At 39.8% G+C, this 15,089-nt stretch overlaps 1 long non-coding RNA gene across 1 annotated transcript in view; it reads right to left on the reverse strand.

Annotated features, from left to right (window-relative positions):
* Positions 1 to 1,674: 1,674 nt before the first annotated feature.
* Positions 1,675 to 15,089, reverse strand: part of LOC144579287 (uncharacterized) — a 42,963-nt gene continuing 29,548 nt past the window's right edge. Inside the window, exons 3-4 of the long non-coding RNA XR_013526583.1 lie at positions 3,622 to 3,704; positions 1,675 to 2,246 (exon numbers count right to left, since the gene is read on the reverse strand). This is a non-coding gene — a long non-coding RNA (uncharacterized LOC144579287). The remainder of the gene's footprint in view (positions 2,247 to 3,621; positions 3,705 to 15,089) is intronic.

Here is a 15,089-nt window from a genome sequence, read left to right on the forward strand (position 1 = left end):
GTAAAATAGTAGCTGTTCTGGATGTGGACCAACAACTTGAAGCAATTAAGCTTCCACAACAAATTCCTATAGTTTTATTCATTTGAATAGCCATTATTTCAAAGTAGTGTACTATGTAACACTCTCAAACCTTAAAAGCTTCCTGGATGCTCTCTTGGACTCTGTAATCTTCTCCATATCCAATTTCTACTCCTATCAGTTTTTCAAGGTGTGTTTTTCTATAACCTTTTTTTTTTTCCTCTTTTTTTAATGTGACCTTTTTCTTAACAGCTACTTCTTGCTTGCTAATAGGCCCTGTTCCACTGTGAAAAAAACAAAGAGAATCGTGAGGGAAGTAGAGCAATGGAGCTAAATGTGACCACAAGCTCTGCTGGAAGCTGGAAGCTCTGAAAACCTAATCCGTTATCCCATTACTTCACAGATGAGCTCAGAAAGTTGCTGCTGTTTATTTTCTGGGCATGGAAAGAATTCTCAGTCAAATGAAAGTCTCTGCCTTGGGATTTATTGAACATTTTTATTCTTTGACTTTTCACACAAAATTTGCAGCATCAGGTAAATATTTTGAATAATCAACAATGTTTAGAACAGAAAAAGATTAAGAGTTAAAAACCTTATAACCATTTTGTGAGATAAACAGGGAAGTTCTGGATGTGTTAGGCCGCTCTTGCATTGCTGTAAAGAAATACCTGAGAATGGACAATTTATAAAGAAAAGATGTTTAATTGCTCATGGTTCTAAAGGCTGTACAGGAAGCATGGTGTTGGCATCTCCTCGACTTCTAGAGAGACTGAAGGAAGCCTACAATCATGTTGGAAGGTGAAGGGGGAGCAGGCAGTCACATGGCCAGAACAAGAGCAAAAGAAAGAGTATGGGCGTGCTACACACTTTTAAATGACCAGATATCTTGAGAACCCACTCCTTACCATGAAGACAGTACCAAGACATGAGGAATCCACCCCCATGACCCAAATACATCCCACCAGGCCCCACTTCCAGCACTGGGGATTAGAATTCAACATGAGATTTGGTCTGGGACAAATATCCAAACTGCATCACTGAGTTAAGGCAAATCTTTTGGACTTTGTGCACTTTGGCTGGTAAAACTCCACCTTTATCATTCACGGTTGAGCTGTGTTGTCCTGGGCCCCATAACAATGGTTTCTAGGTGTTTGTTCTTTCTGCTTTTTAAAAATAATACATGTCTTCACCAGCGGAGAGGGTGCCTATTTTTTTTTTTTTTTTGAGACGGAGTTTCGCTCTTGTTACCCAGGCTGGAGTGCAATGGCGCAATCTCAGCTCACCGCAACCTCCGCCTCCTGGGTTCAGGCAATTCTCCTGCCTCAGCCTCCAGAGTAGCTGGGATTACAGGCACGCACCACCATGCCCAGCTAACTTTTTGTATTTTTAGTAGAGACAGGGTTTCACCATGTTGACCAGGATGGTCTCAATCTCTTGACCTCGTGATCCACCCGCCTCGACCTCCCAAAGTGCTGGGATTACAGGCTTGAGCCACCGCACCCAGCTGAGGGTGCCGATTTTTACGTGATCCAGATGTTCCTGGACCTCATGGGCAGCCCTGTCCTGGGCTCACAGACACCTTGAGGTGGGACTTAACACTTGAATTTGTTCTTCTTGTACTTCTCAACAAGTAAAAAATCAACTCCACCCAACAAATTGATAAGAAATACAGATTTTATTGTAGGTTTTGTGGAGAAAGGCATGAACAGATTATATGGTACACCACATAGCAAATTTTAGTAAAAATTCCTGTTTACCACATGGGGTCTCCTCAGAAAGTTCCCCTTAGCCACTTTTCCACCCTTGCCCACACATAAACTCCATGTTTTCCCTGGTTCTTCTGGATCTCATTCATTTTCCATTCACCCAGATCCCAACCCCCACCCCCACCCCCACCTACCTCCTACAATAAATAAATAAACAGGATTTTTTTTATGCAGAACAATTTGGTGAACTATCTTAACCTTGCATCCTCATTCCCATCACTCTGTTCAGCAAAGAACCTCTTTTGGAAGCAGCTGGGTATTGTAAATTGCAGGTAATTTTTCTCTGTCACAAACAATTTTTTCCCTTGTCACAGTAGTGTTGGTTTCGCATGCCAAATTTTGAAACTGTAGGTCCAAATTCCAAGGAGCTTTTCTTCAAGGGTAGATTAGCAAAAGCTTGCATCTTTCTTTAGCAGAGCTGTCTCAGAGATGAAGAGAGACAGGGCCTTATATGGGAGGAAACTAAGGAATTTAAAGCAAAGAAAAGAAAAACTAAAATTTATTAGGCACTGTGCTAATAAATTTCCTTACATACATTATTTCATGGCATCTTTACAACCACATTTTACAGAGAAGGAAACTGGGGGCTTAGAGAAGTTAAAATAAATTTGCAAAGTCTCATTGCCAGTAAGAGGTGTAGCTGGGATTCTAAAGCCAAGTCCATTGGCTCCAAAGTGTGAGGTCTTTCCTTATGTGCCATCACCTTCCATGGGCTTGGGATTTCCAATATTTAGAGAGCTACCTCCTCTACCGTCCCATCAAACTTTTTGGCAGCTCAGCATTGCATATGTCCACAGAAAGCCATTTCTCTTCTTACATGAACCTGGACCAGGGACAACTGGATTTAACAGTCTTGCTTGGCTCAGTCTTTCCCTAATCCATTGCCAGTCCTATCCCTGCAACCACAGGGATTCCTAACATCTCATGGGAAGGTCAAGGTATTGACACTAGTGGGACAGGGATAGTAGATGAACTTGACTGCTGCAGTGGAAAGGACCTCAGAGCAAGATTGAGGTTAGGCAGAATTTAATAACAACCATAGGATAAATCAGTGTATATGCCTCCTTGATCTCTTTGGAAACAAATTTTTGCATATAGTGCAGTGAAACAGGAAAGAAAAGAATTCATATTTAGGGACTGGTTCTCACAATGTTTCTCAATCATACAAAAGTAAAATTTTTTATTTTATATATTAATGGTTTAGCAACTTGACATGAACAGAGTTAGTCTTGCAATATAAAATAAGACAAAACATATTTTAGTTTCCTCTGTCATCTCCAAGATGCATTATTTTTATAAACACAGGGAAAACTGCATGTGGATTTACCTCAGCTGCCACTTGGTGCCTGAAGTATCATTGTTCAACTTACTTAATTTCTTTCTACTCCAGCTTCTTTAATTATGAAAGGAAGAGTGTAGACTGGATAATTCCCGGGTTCCCTTCCAGCTACATAGTTTACGGAGTGGTGGACATCTGCAAAGTGCCATGTACCTTGTGAAAAATACTATCTCATCATACTGGGTAGAATCTCAAACTGAACATATCTGGCAGCAATCATAACTCAATAGATATTTGTAGAATAAATGAATTTTTAAATGTGTTACTGCTTTGAACTAATAGCAATATCAGTATCGCATGCCTACTTTATTTGTATGCAGTGTAAGCTAACTACTGAATTTTTAAAAAATATTCTAGTTCTGTTCTCTTTGTAAACTTATCTTTTAACAGTGGAATGCTTTTTTCAAATGAAATCCATGTTAGAGATCAATGTATATAAAAAGGATAAAAATAGAGCACTTCATATTGAAACTGGAGTGGGAAGCCCCTTCCACTTACCCTCCTTGATCCTGAGAGACTTCCAAGGAACTCATTGGAACACTCAGAGTTTGGTGTGAAAATCATCAATCCAGCTAATTCCACTACAACAAGGCAGAAATATCCACATCACTTGAGACTTTTGTTTTTGAAATATTCTGAGATGAGTCCACTAATAGGAAGAGGTGCTTACTTAAATAAACAAAAAGTCTAACATGAGACCATCAGGTAACTATGTTTGCTTTCCTGATACGTTTTTCTAATATGGATGAGAGAATAAAATACTCTTGCAAAGATTTAGAGCATCAAGATACTTCAGGCACAGATAGAACATGTTTTACCACAAATCTGGACATCTGGGAGATGGTTCAGAGCAAGTTAAAGCATAAAAGGATTTATCCTGATGCTGTCTTTGGTTGGAGCCTGAAGTCAAAGTCAATTACATGTACAAAGTTCTACCCTCATGTAGTTGTTCTTTTCCATATGCTGCTGATACTCAGCCTTGAAGTCTAGGATTCTTTTCATTAGGAAATTTTTCTCTTGAACAGTGTTTTCTGCCAAAGGGAACAAACTTGCTCCAAACAGAACAGCATTACAAAATGCCCAAGAAAGACATTTGTCAATAGGAAATCACACAGTGAAATGTCTCCAACTGTGGATGACCCACAGTTGGAAATAGTTGAGAGAAAAGCACAGTCAAGGGCCCACACAGTACACTGCGTGAGGCTGCGGCACATGCTATTGTCAGAGGGCCATGAACACTGAATCTACCAGGGGACAACTTGGCTTAAATCCAGCAAGTGATAATTTCCTTTATATTTCTTGGGAAAAATGGGAACACTTTATGTTCATAAATACTGTTTCACTGTAGGCCAAGTTTAAGGTATGGATAAAATTCTGAGAATATTAATGACTATCCGATGGGGAAGTGTGGAACAACCTCTATTAAATATTAAACAACAGCATGATTGAAAATTTTATTTTTCATTGACTATAACATTAAGAATGCATCAGGAAAAAGAGCCTATCAAATAATGGTTAAATTTAGGAGCCAGGGCCATTGGGAAGAGGCTACATCTAACTCTGCTTATATTTAGCACAATGCTAGCAGTCAATACACTTAACATAATTTTACTATATAAATTGATTAATTACAGAGGCAGATGAGGTAAATAGTTCATTTTTGTAGCAGTTAGAAAATTCAGGATATAAATACTTCAGAGGTGGTCAATTCGGTTCCTAGCTCAAGAACTTATACTCTAGTGTTTAGTCTCAGAAACAGGCAAGTAAATGAAGAATTGGAGAGAGTATGATGTGTATAAGCACAAGGAGAGCAGAGGAAAGAAACACCTTAATCCTGCAAGGGTGACTGGGAGAGGCTTTCAGAGGAGATGACACTTGGGCTGAATCTTGAAGGATAAGTAAGATAGAAAAGAGGAAAGGGGGGAAAAGGGAAGTGGGGATGGAATGGGAAGAAGAGGTCTAGATAAAGAAAGCAGCTAGTACAAAAAGAAAAACACTTTAGTGCTGTGTGGTTGAAATATAGTGCTTATGAGGGGATGGGAAGAGATTTGGCTAGAAAAGTAGGCATGAAGGAAATGTAACTGTCAAACTAAGGAGTATGAGCATCAGTTATTAAGGCTACAGGCAGCCATTAAGGGATTTAAGCAGAGAAATAATATCACCAGATAAGCATGTTAGAAACAATTCATTAGTAGCAGTAGGATGTCAAATTATAATTTCCAAAGAGTTAAAACACATGAGTCACATTAATAGAGCATGGACACTGGTCAACAGGCTCCTGACACTATGGGTGGAGAGATGCACGCTGCCCACGTCCCCACCAGCTGATTCCCCACCCTCCATCACACCATGGAAGCAGGTGGTCAGCTTCTGCCCTGGGCCCACCAAGGTGCTGAACTCAGTGTTGTTATAGATAGAAAAATAATTATTAGACCACGAAATAATTGGCATTTGTGTTCCTGAGATGAGCCACAAGTCATCTGATTTTACTAAAATTATTATTATTATTTTTTTGAAGGGAGGAAGGCAGGAAGGGAGGAAAGGAGGAAGGGAGGGAGGAAGGAAGGGAGGGAGGGAGGGGGGGAGGGAGGGGAGGAAGGGAGGGAGAGAAGGAAAGGAAGGAAATCAAGCAATGAGAGAGACATTGCCGAACTGGATCTAGAGGTCTACAAGTTGATTTCTTTTTTTTCTTTTTTTGAGAGAAGGAAAGGAAAAAAAATGGAGTGAAAGAGAGGAAGAAAGAGAAAGAAAAAGAGGGAGAGAGAATGGAAATGTTGCTTTATTCTAAAAATAATGGGTATTAATAATGGCCAATCAATGTTTCATTTAAACCTATGAGTAGGTGTGATGTGGTATTGACAAGAATGTATATTTTGTGTATTTAAAGTGGAGAGCTCTATAAATATTTATTAAGTTTACTTGTTCCAGATCTGAGTTCGAGTCCTGGATATCCTTATTAATTTTCTGTCTCATTGAGTCTAAGTCTTTATGTATCTGGGTGTTAGGATCGTTAGCTCTTGTTGTTGCATTGATCCTTTTACCACTATATCTTTGTTGCTTTAAAATCTATTTTATCAGATACGAGAATTGCAACTCCTGCTTTTTATTTATTTATTTATTTATTTTTGCTCTCCATTTGGTTGGTAAATCTTTCTCCATCCCTTTGTTTTGAGTCTTTGTGTATCCTTGCATGTGAAATGGGTCTGGATGTAACATGCCATTGGGTTTTGGCTGTATCTTTTGATTGGGGGATTTAGTCGATTTAAAATTAGGATTACTGCCATTTGATGTTAACTGGCTGTTTTATCCATTCGTTGATGTAAATTATTCTTTATGTTGATGCTCTTTACTTTTTGGTATTTTTTAGAAAGGCTAATACTGGTTGTTCCTTTCTATGTATAATGCTTCTTTTAGAAGCTCTTGTAAAGCAGGCCTGTTGGTAATAAAATCTCTGAGTACTTGTTTGTTCATAAAAGATTGTATTTTTCCTTCAGTTGTGAAGCTTAGTTTGGCTGGATATGAAATTCTGGGCTGAAAGTTCTGTTCTTTAAGGATGTTGAATATTGGCCCCCACTCTCTTCTGGCTTGTAGAGCTTCTGCTGAGAGATCTGCTGTAAGTCTGATAGGCTTCCTTTGTAATTAACCTGACCTTTCTCTCTGGCTGCCCTTAGTATATTCTCCTTCGTTTCAACCCTGGTGAATCTAACAATTATGTGCCTTGGGGTTGCTCTTCTTGAGGAATATCTTTGTGGCGTTCTCTGTATTACCTGGGGTTGAATGTTGTCCTGCTTTGCTAGTTTAGGAAAATTTTCCTGAATAATATCCTGAAGAATATTTTCCAGCTTGGATTCATTCTCTCCATTGCATTCAGGTACACCTATCAAACGTAAATTTGGTCTTTTCACATAGTCCCACATTTCTTGGAGACTTTGCTCATTCCTTTTTATCCTTTTTTCTCGAATCTTGTCTTCTCGTTTTATTTCATTAAGTTGGACTTCGACCTCTGATATCCTTTCTTCTGCTTGAACAATTCGAGTGTTTAAACTTGTGCATACTTCTCGGAGTTCCTGTATTGTATTCTTCAGTTCCATTAATTCACTTTTATTCCTCTCTAAGTTGTCTATTCTCATTAGGATTTCGTCAAACCTTTTTTCACAGTTCTTAGTTTCTTTACATTGGGCTACAACATGTTCTTTTAACTCACAGAAGTTTCTTATTATCCATCTTCTGAAGCCTGATTCTGTTAATGGGATGCGCTCGTTTTCCATCAAGTCTTGTTCCATTGTTGATGAGGAACTGTGATCCTCTTTGGAGGGAGAGGCATTCTGATTTTGAGTATTCTCAGCCTTTTTACACTGGTTTCTTCCCATCATTGTAAATTTATCCACCTGTTGTCTTTGTAATTACCAACTTTCAAATTAGGTCTCTGAGTGGACATCCAAGTTGTTAGTTCCCAGGGCTGAAATATGAGCAACCCACTGCGCCAGCCAAAACAGCGGCGTTAAGACTGATGGTGCTTTTCTGCCCCGGAATCTCCAGTCTGGCTTCCTTCTTGAGTCCGTAATAGGCGACTCTGTCTTCCCGGAGCTCCAAACCTCGGTCAGAAGGGGAACCAGTCCCCTTTACCCTGCACCGAGAGCTGCCGTGCCAAGGTGCCGGTGAAACTGCTGCGCCGGCCACAAGAGTCGCGCTGGTGACCCGTGGAGCTTCTCCACTGGGAATCTACTGCTCCGTGAGCTACCAAAATTTGTCTGAAAGTGTGGCGTCCTCTCGTACTCTGAGCTTTCACTGGGAGCTGCAATTCCGAGATGTTAGCGATCAGCCATCTTGGATCGTTCTCCTACTAAAATTATTAATACCACAGGGAATCTGATGTGGGAATTGTTAGTCACTCCGGATGACTACTGTACAAGGTTATTTTTGTGCAAGAAGGTGGGTCTGGCAGTTCATTACTGTCCCCTGAAACCCAAAGTGCCTCAAAGCAGGAAGGTGTGCCAACTATGTAGTGACTGGAGCCTGGTCAGCTAAAGCTGCAGAAACTTCCAAGAAGTTTGAGATTGTGATTATCAGCTACCCTAAATGTGGAAGTTATATGAAAATACCAGATTCAAGCATCTGGAACCTCACCCTTACAGCTTCTATGTGTAATACTGCACAAATGACTGGCTCAGAGTGGCATTTGACTTTATATCTGATCTAAGGAAGCACTACTAGTTTGCCACTTATCCTCAAACTTTCTGTTGAAGGCAGTGGATGCCTCCGGGTTTGGTGTGACTTTTGCTGGTACCCAGAAGCACACTGGTTGTTCTGAGATGACAGTAGTGATTATCTGCAATGATTGCTGGGGTCACCCTCAGAGAGTGGCCCTCCCTCCTGGAATACAAACTGCATGTTGGAAACAACTTCTTGTACAACATGCAACAGTATTTCAGCAACTATGTCATGGGCTTGTACCTGGTGTAGATTAAGAATGATGGCACTGAAGTAGTGATGGAGAAGCTTAGCTCCATCAAATCTAAAATAATATTTTATGATATTTTTATAGTTCTCAAGGATTCTATGAATGTACAGTAGAGCCTCATAAAATTCCATTATGAGGAAAATAAATATTCCATTCCATATTATCAATGTCAAAGGAGATTTTGCTTTAGAAAAAAAAAAAGATTTCCGGTGGCTCAAGCCTGTAATTCCAGCACTTTGGGAGGCTGAGACGGGTGGATCACGAGGTCAAGAGATCGAGACCATCCTGGTCAACATGGTGAATCCCTGTCTCTACTAAAAAAATACAAAAAATTAGCTGGGCATGGTGGCGCATGCCTGTAATCCCAGCTACTCAGGAGGCTGAGGCAGGAGAATTGCCTGAACCCAGGAGGCAGAGGTTGCAGTGAGCCGAGATCACGCCATTGCACTCCAGCCTGGGTAACAAGAGCGAAACTCCAGCTCAAAAAAAAAAAAAAAAAAAAAAAAAGATTTCTTGAAAAAGCTTTTGAACTTTAATCTCCTTGGAAGAGCACATATCACCTCTCCATAAAATACCATCAAGAGTGAAGATGTTTAGAAGCTGGCAGCCCTCATGAAAAATATTTTAGAGATGCACCAGCCATGAATACATCCTAACCAACATATACTCTGCCCTTGAAAAACTTGGGAATAGGTATGAAACTTAAACATGCTATTTTTCTTGAATGAATGTGCTTATGACAGATTCTTTTTTCAGGAACAGCAAAACATGACTAGTTTGGGAAAGTCATGGAACTTAACAGTCACCTTAATTCCAACTTGAACTGGAAGCAGTTTTAAAATCTTCCTGTTGCTTGTCTAATGAATTCCAGCTTCGTTTGTCTTTGCTGCTCTTTTTCTAGCCAAATCTCAGTATTCAGACTTGTCTGTTGACTTAATTTGCAAGTTGCAGTTAATTATGTCTGGAGCACACAGCCTGGTTAATAGGTGGGGCCCTCTAGGTGTGAATCTAGATTCTGGATTCTAGACAGCAGTGGAGTCTCCTGGGTTCTTCAGCTAATTTTAAGGTCAAATTGACCATTTTGTGAGTATTTAAGAGCTTCAGGCAAAAGGTCAAACTGTTGATATTTCTTTATACAGTTATATGCATAAAGAGATAAAAGTGACATACTGTATGTATATATAGCAGGGTATGTTTTAATGCCATATAGTTTATATTTCTATGCATTTATTTTCTTTTACTTTACTTTTCTTTCTTTATTATTATTTTTTTTTTTTGACAGAGTAAGACTCTGTCACCCAGGCTGGAGTGCAGTGGCACGATCTCAGCTCACCACAACCTCCGCCTCCTGGGTTCAAGTGATTCTCCTGCCTCAGCCTCCCGAGTAGCCAGGACTACAGGTGCTTGACACCACACCTGGCTAATTTTTCGTATTTTTAGTAGAGATGGGGTTTCACTGTGTTAGCCAGGGTGGTCTCAATCTCCTGACCTCATGACCCACCTGCCTCGGCCTCCCAAAGTGCTGGGATTACAGGTGTGAGCCACAGCACCCAGTCTAAGCATTTGTTTTCTAATAATACAATTCTCGGTAATATATCTAGAGACATTTAGAAATTTGTTAGAATCCTGGACCCTGCACATTATAGCATTACATTAGTAACTGTTGTTCCCCTCTTCTGCAGTCCCCACCTCCCTTTTTAAGCTGCTTCATACAAAAGATCTAGTACCATGATTCACTTTTAGTTGCCTTTCAATAGTGGAAGAGAAGATTGGTTGGTTGATTTGTTCGTTGTTTTTTAACTGTGCCATTAATGTAAAAATCACTGTTAAACTCCAGTATACTTTGTTTACTTGACTGTTTTTTTTTTTTTATGGTGGCCAGAGTACTACTGTGAGTTCTGGAAGATTTTTGCTTAAGAGTCTTTTCCTTTATTGTTTTTCTATTGTCAATATTTTATGTAGAACATGTGAAAAACATGAAAGTCCCAGAACATCTTAAAAAAAATAATACAACAGGGCCGGGTGCGGTGGCTCAAGCCTGTAATCCCAGCACTTTGGGAGGCCGAGGCGGGTGGATCACAAGGTCAAGAGATCGAGACCATCCTGGTCAACATGGTGAAACCCCGTCTCTACTAAAAATACAAAAAATTAGCTGCGCATGGTGGCGCGTGCCTGTAGTCCCAGCTACTCGGGAGGCTGAAGCGGGAGAATTGCTTGAACCCAGGAGGCAGAGGTTGCGGTGAGCCGAGATTGCGCCATTGTACTCCGGCCTGGGTAACAAGAGCGAAACTCCGTCTCAAAAAAATAAATAAATAATAATAATAATAATAATAATACAACGGACAAATGGATAAAAAAAAGTATACATATACAATGGAATACTGTTCAGCCTTTAAAATGCAGGCAATTCTGTCATTTGTGACAACATGAATGAACCTAGAGGACATTTATGCTAAGTGAAATAAGCCAAGCACAGGAAAAAAAGTACTGCACGATCTCACTTACATGCAAAATCTTAAAAACGTGAATTCCAAAAAAGTAGAGCGTAGAACGGTAGAGGCAAGGGCAGATGAGAAAAGTGGAGTCATTGGCCAAAGGGTATAAGGTCTCAGTTAGACAGGAGGAATGGATTCTGGTGACCTACTGCACAGCATGATGTCTATAGTCACTAATAATGTATCATATCTTTCAAAATAGCTAGAAGAGTGAATTTTATCATCTCTCATCACAAAGAAATGATAAGCATTTGAAGTGATGGATATGTTATTAGCCTGATTTGGTCATTCCAAATATACATGTATCAAAACATCACATTGTATCCCATAAAAATATACAATTATTCATCAATTAAGATGTTTTTTGTATTTTTAGTGGAGACAGGGTTTTACCATGTTGGTCAGGCTGGTCTTGTAACTCCTGACCTCAAGTGATCCACCCACCTCGGCATACAAATGTGCCGGGTTTACAGCCACTGCACCCAGCCTGTCTTATTCTTGCTGGATTCCACAGTTAAGAATACATGTACAACGCTTGGAAATGAGGCCAAGACAGAACAGTAAACTTTTTAAAAATGGACAATTGTCAAAGGTTTTATTGAACTCATTAAATACTGCAGAAACTAGTAATTTGGTTAAGCTGATTCTAAGAGACTAAAGGAATGAGTGTTTATACAGACCATCAAGAGAGGAGTCAATGTCAGCTTTTAGTTTTTTCAAGTTAGTGACAGATCTGGTGGCTAGTGTTAGAGTAATAAGACATTGAGTACAGTGTACACTGAGTGAGTACGGTGTACACTGCTCAGGGATGGGTACACCAAAATCTCAGAAATCACCATTAAAGAACTTTTCCATGCAACCAAACACCACCTGTTATCACAAAACTATTGAAATAAAAATAAAATAAGCCAAATAAATAAAACACTGGGATTACCTCTTCTATCAGAAAAAAAGTTTGCATCTCTACCATCCAAAAATCTACAAGTTAATATGTAACTAACTGCCCAGTATTAGCCCTTAATTTATAAATTCCAATAATTGTAACAGTAATAATGAAGTCCAATGGAGATACATTCACAATTAAATAGTTACTGAGTAGATCTACTTAACAAAGCTTCAGCACCACATTGAAAGGCTCTACTGTTCTGTCTTGGCCTCATTTCCAAGCGTTGTACATGTATTCTTAACTGTGGAATCCAGCAAGAATAAGACAGGCTGGGTGCAGTGGCTGTAAACCCGGCACATTTGTATGCCGAGGTGGGTGGATCACTTGAGGTCAGGAGTTACAAGACCAGCCTGACCAACATGGTAAAACCCTGTCTCCACTAAAAATACAAAAACTAGCTGGGTGTGGTGGTGGCCCAGCTACTTGGGAGGCTGAAGCAGGAGAATCACATGAACCCAGGAGGCAGAGGTTGCTGTGAGCTGAGATGGTGCCACTGCTGCACTGCAGTCTGGGCAACAGATTGAAACTCTGTTCCAAAAAAAAAAATCAGACAGAAGCAGAAAGACCAGTTAAAAGCCACTGTCATAATTCTAGAGAGAGATGGCAGATGGCAAGAGTGTGAAGGCAATAAAGTGTGGGATGGAGAGGTAGAGAAGGAGATGAATTTAGCAATTTGAAGAGAGTAAGAATGAATATGACTTGGCTATTGATGGAATGTGGATGCTCACAGAAAGGAGATCCAGGGATGCTTCTCAGGTATTTGGCATGGGTGATTGAACAAAGGTATCATTCTTCCAGGCAGGACTGGAGAAGGGGAGTAGTTCTGGGGATGAAGGTAGGGAGAAATGAAATCAGTCTATAGAGTGTTAATATGAAGGGATGATTAGCCTAGAAAAGGGATTTCTAACATGTGGGCCTGGTCTCAGAAGGGAGACCAGACTGGAAAAAAAAATAGGAGAGTTATTTACATACAGATAGTATAGGGCACATGGATATTTAGCTTATGCAAATCAAACTACACATCTTTGTTTTTGGCCAAAGAAAAAAAAATAGGGAGAAAGAAAAAAAATCAATAATTAAATGATGTGATTATTTTTTCCCACCATTCCTCTCAGTGTCTGTCCCGAGACAAACATGAGAAGAGAGGTAGGATTCAGATTCCCTGGGCTGAACATCTTCCTATGCTGGGTGTTGCTCTTGTGCTTATGGATGCTGTGCCAAGCCAAACTCAGTAGTCTTGTAGTCCCAGCTACTCAAAAGGTTGAGGTGGGAGGACTGCTTGAGCCCAGGAATTCAAGGCTGCAGGGTGCTATGATTGCTCCTACGAATAGCCACTACACTACAGCCTGGGCAACATAATGAGACTGTGTCTCTAAAAATCATTATCATCATAGTGATGATGATTGTTTTCCCCTTAAAATGTCATGGTTCTAACCCTAAGTCAAGTACATGTAACCTTTGCTCAGTTGAAGTTCAATACTTTCTTCTAACACTGGAGGAAAACTGTGTAGACATATTGGGAGAAAGTGCTATTCTGTGTCCATGGGCTATTCAAAGGATTTCTAAGGGTAAATTATATTATACCTTGCCCCCTTGACTCTACAACCTTCCTCTCCATCCCCATTCCCAAAACTGCCTATCTCAAAATGTGATCCCAGTATAGCTAATGCCAAGTATTTCAACAATGTCATCTAAACAACCTGGAAAAAGTGAAGAGGATAGAGAATCTATGACGTGACTTCAGAGATCACCACATCTAAGGAGGGCCTGGAGGACCAAAGTCCTTGAAGAAATCTGTAGAGAATTATCCAGTGAGGTAGGAGGAAGGAGCCTCAGAAGAAGATGGAAGTTAAGGTAGGAGTTTTGAGAACCGTTTGGTCTATGACTTCAAATAACAGTTGGGTAAGATAAAGGCAGACAAATATTCAGTAGACTTGGCAATAAGAAACTATTGACCTTAGCCCCAGACATTACATCAAACTAGTGGTGTAGACACCAACTGTAGTCAGTTAAGGAATGAGTAAGAAAAAAGAAACAAGCATATTTTTTCTCCCAGTAACTATAATGGGAAGGAGACAAATGGATAATCTAAGGAGGCCCACTATATGTAGATCCTCAGGTATGTAATGATAAATCCTAGGGGATTTTATTTACTATGCTGATTCTTCGAATGCTACCTGCTGAGACAAGCAGTTCACAACAGGAGGGGTAGCCTAATTTTTAGAGGGACACTGACTTAAGGAAGAGCTGTTTGTTTAGTATTAAGAAAGATTTAATTTGATTATATACTGGTAGGAAAAAGTTAGAGAGGAGGAAGTTGTAGAGGTATGTGTGTGCATATGTGTACATGAGAGAGAGGAAGAGGGAGAGCATGATTGAGAGCATGAGGTTTCTGAATAGGATGGGTTAGTTCAACACTTACTGGAGTATTTAATCATGAATAGAATCAAGAACACCAATTAGGGTGAAATGGGAAGAAAGCAAGGGAGAAGATAATTTGATGGTGGTAAAGACTGGGGATTTATCAGGAAGGGGCGTGCGTTTGTGTGTGTGTGTGTGTGTGTGTGTGTGTGTATAATATAGTAATATTAGTAGTGGGAAGAGGAGGAGGAAAACTCATTTACTCTGAGTAAAGGGGAGATAGGGGAGAAAGAAATGACTTAGTGGGGAAGAGAGCTTCAAGTTTGAAACAGCCACTGAAGATAATGAAAGAGGAGATTATCAAGCACGCAAAAAGATTATAGTGGTATTGAGGGTCTCCTCATATAGGAGAGACTAGGACTTGATAGTGAAAACAACCCTCTGCAAAGCTTAAAAACAAATCCTGAAAAAATTCATTTAAGCATTCTTTTCATTCTGAAAAAAGATGAGTATGGTTAGTAATCTACTACAGAGGCAAAATAATCAGAATTATTAATTAAGTATATCTATAAGCAGACAACTTACTAGTCAACCAAGAAAGTGAAATCGCTAAGTAAAGGAAGCAATATTATAGAGACACCATTTTTGTTTGTTTTTATGGTGTCACTTAAATTAGGACAAAAATTTCAAAGGAAAAGTCATT

Source organism: Callithrix jacchus, chromosome 14 (genome assembly GCF_049354715.1).
Source record: "Callithrix jacchus isolate 240 chromosome 14, calJac240_pri, whole genome shotgun sequence".
Lineage (NCBI taxonomy): Eukaryota > Metazoa > Chordata > Mammalia > Primates > Cebidae > Callithrix > Callithrix jacchus.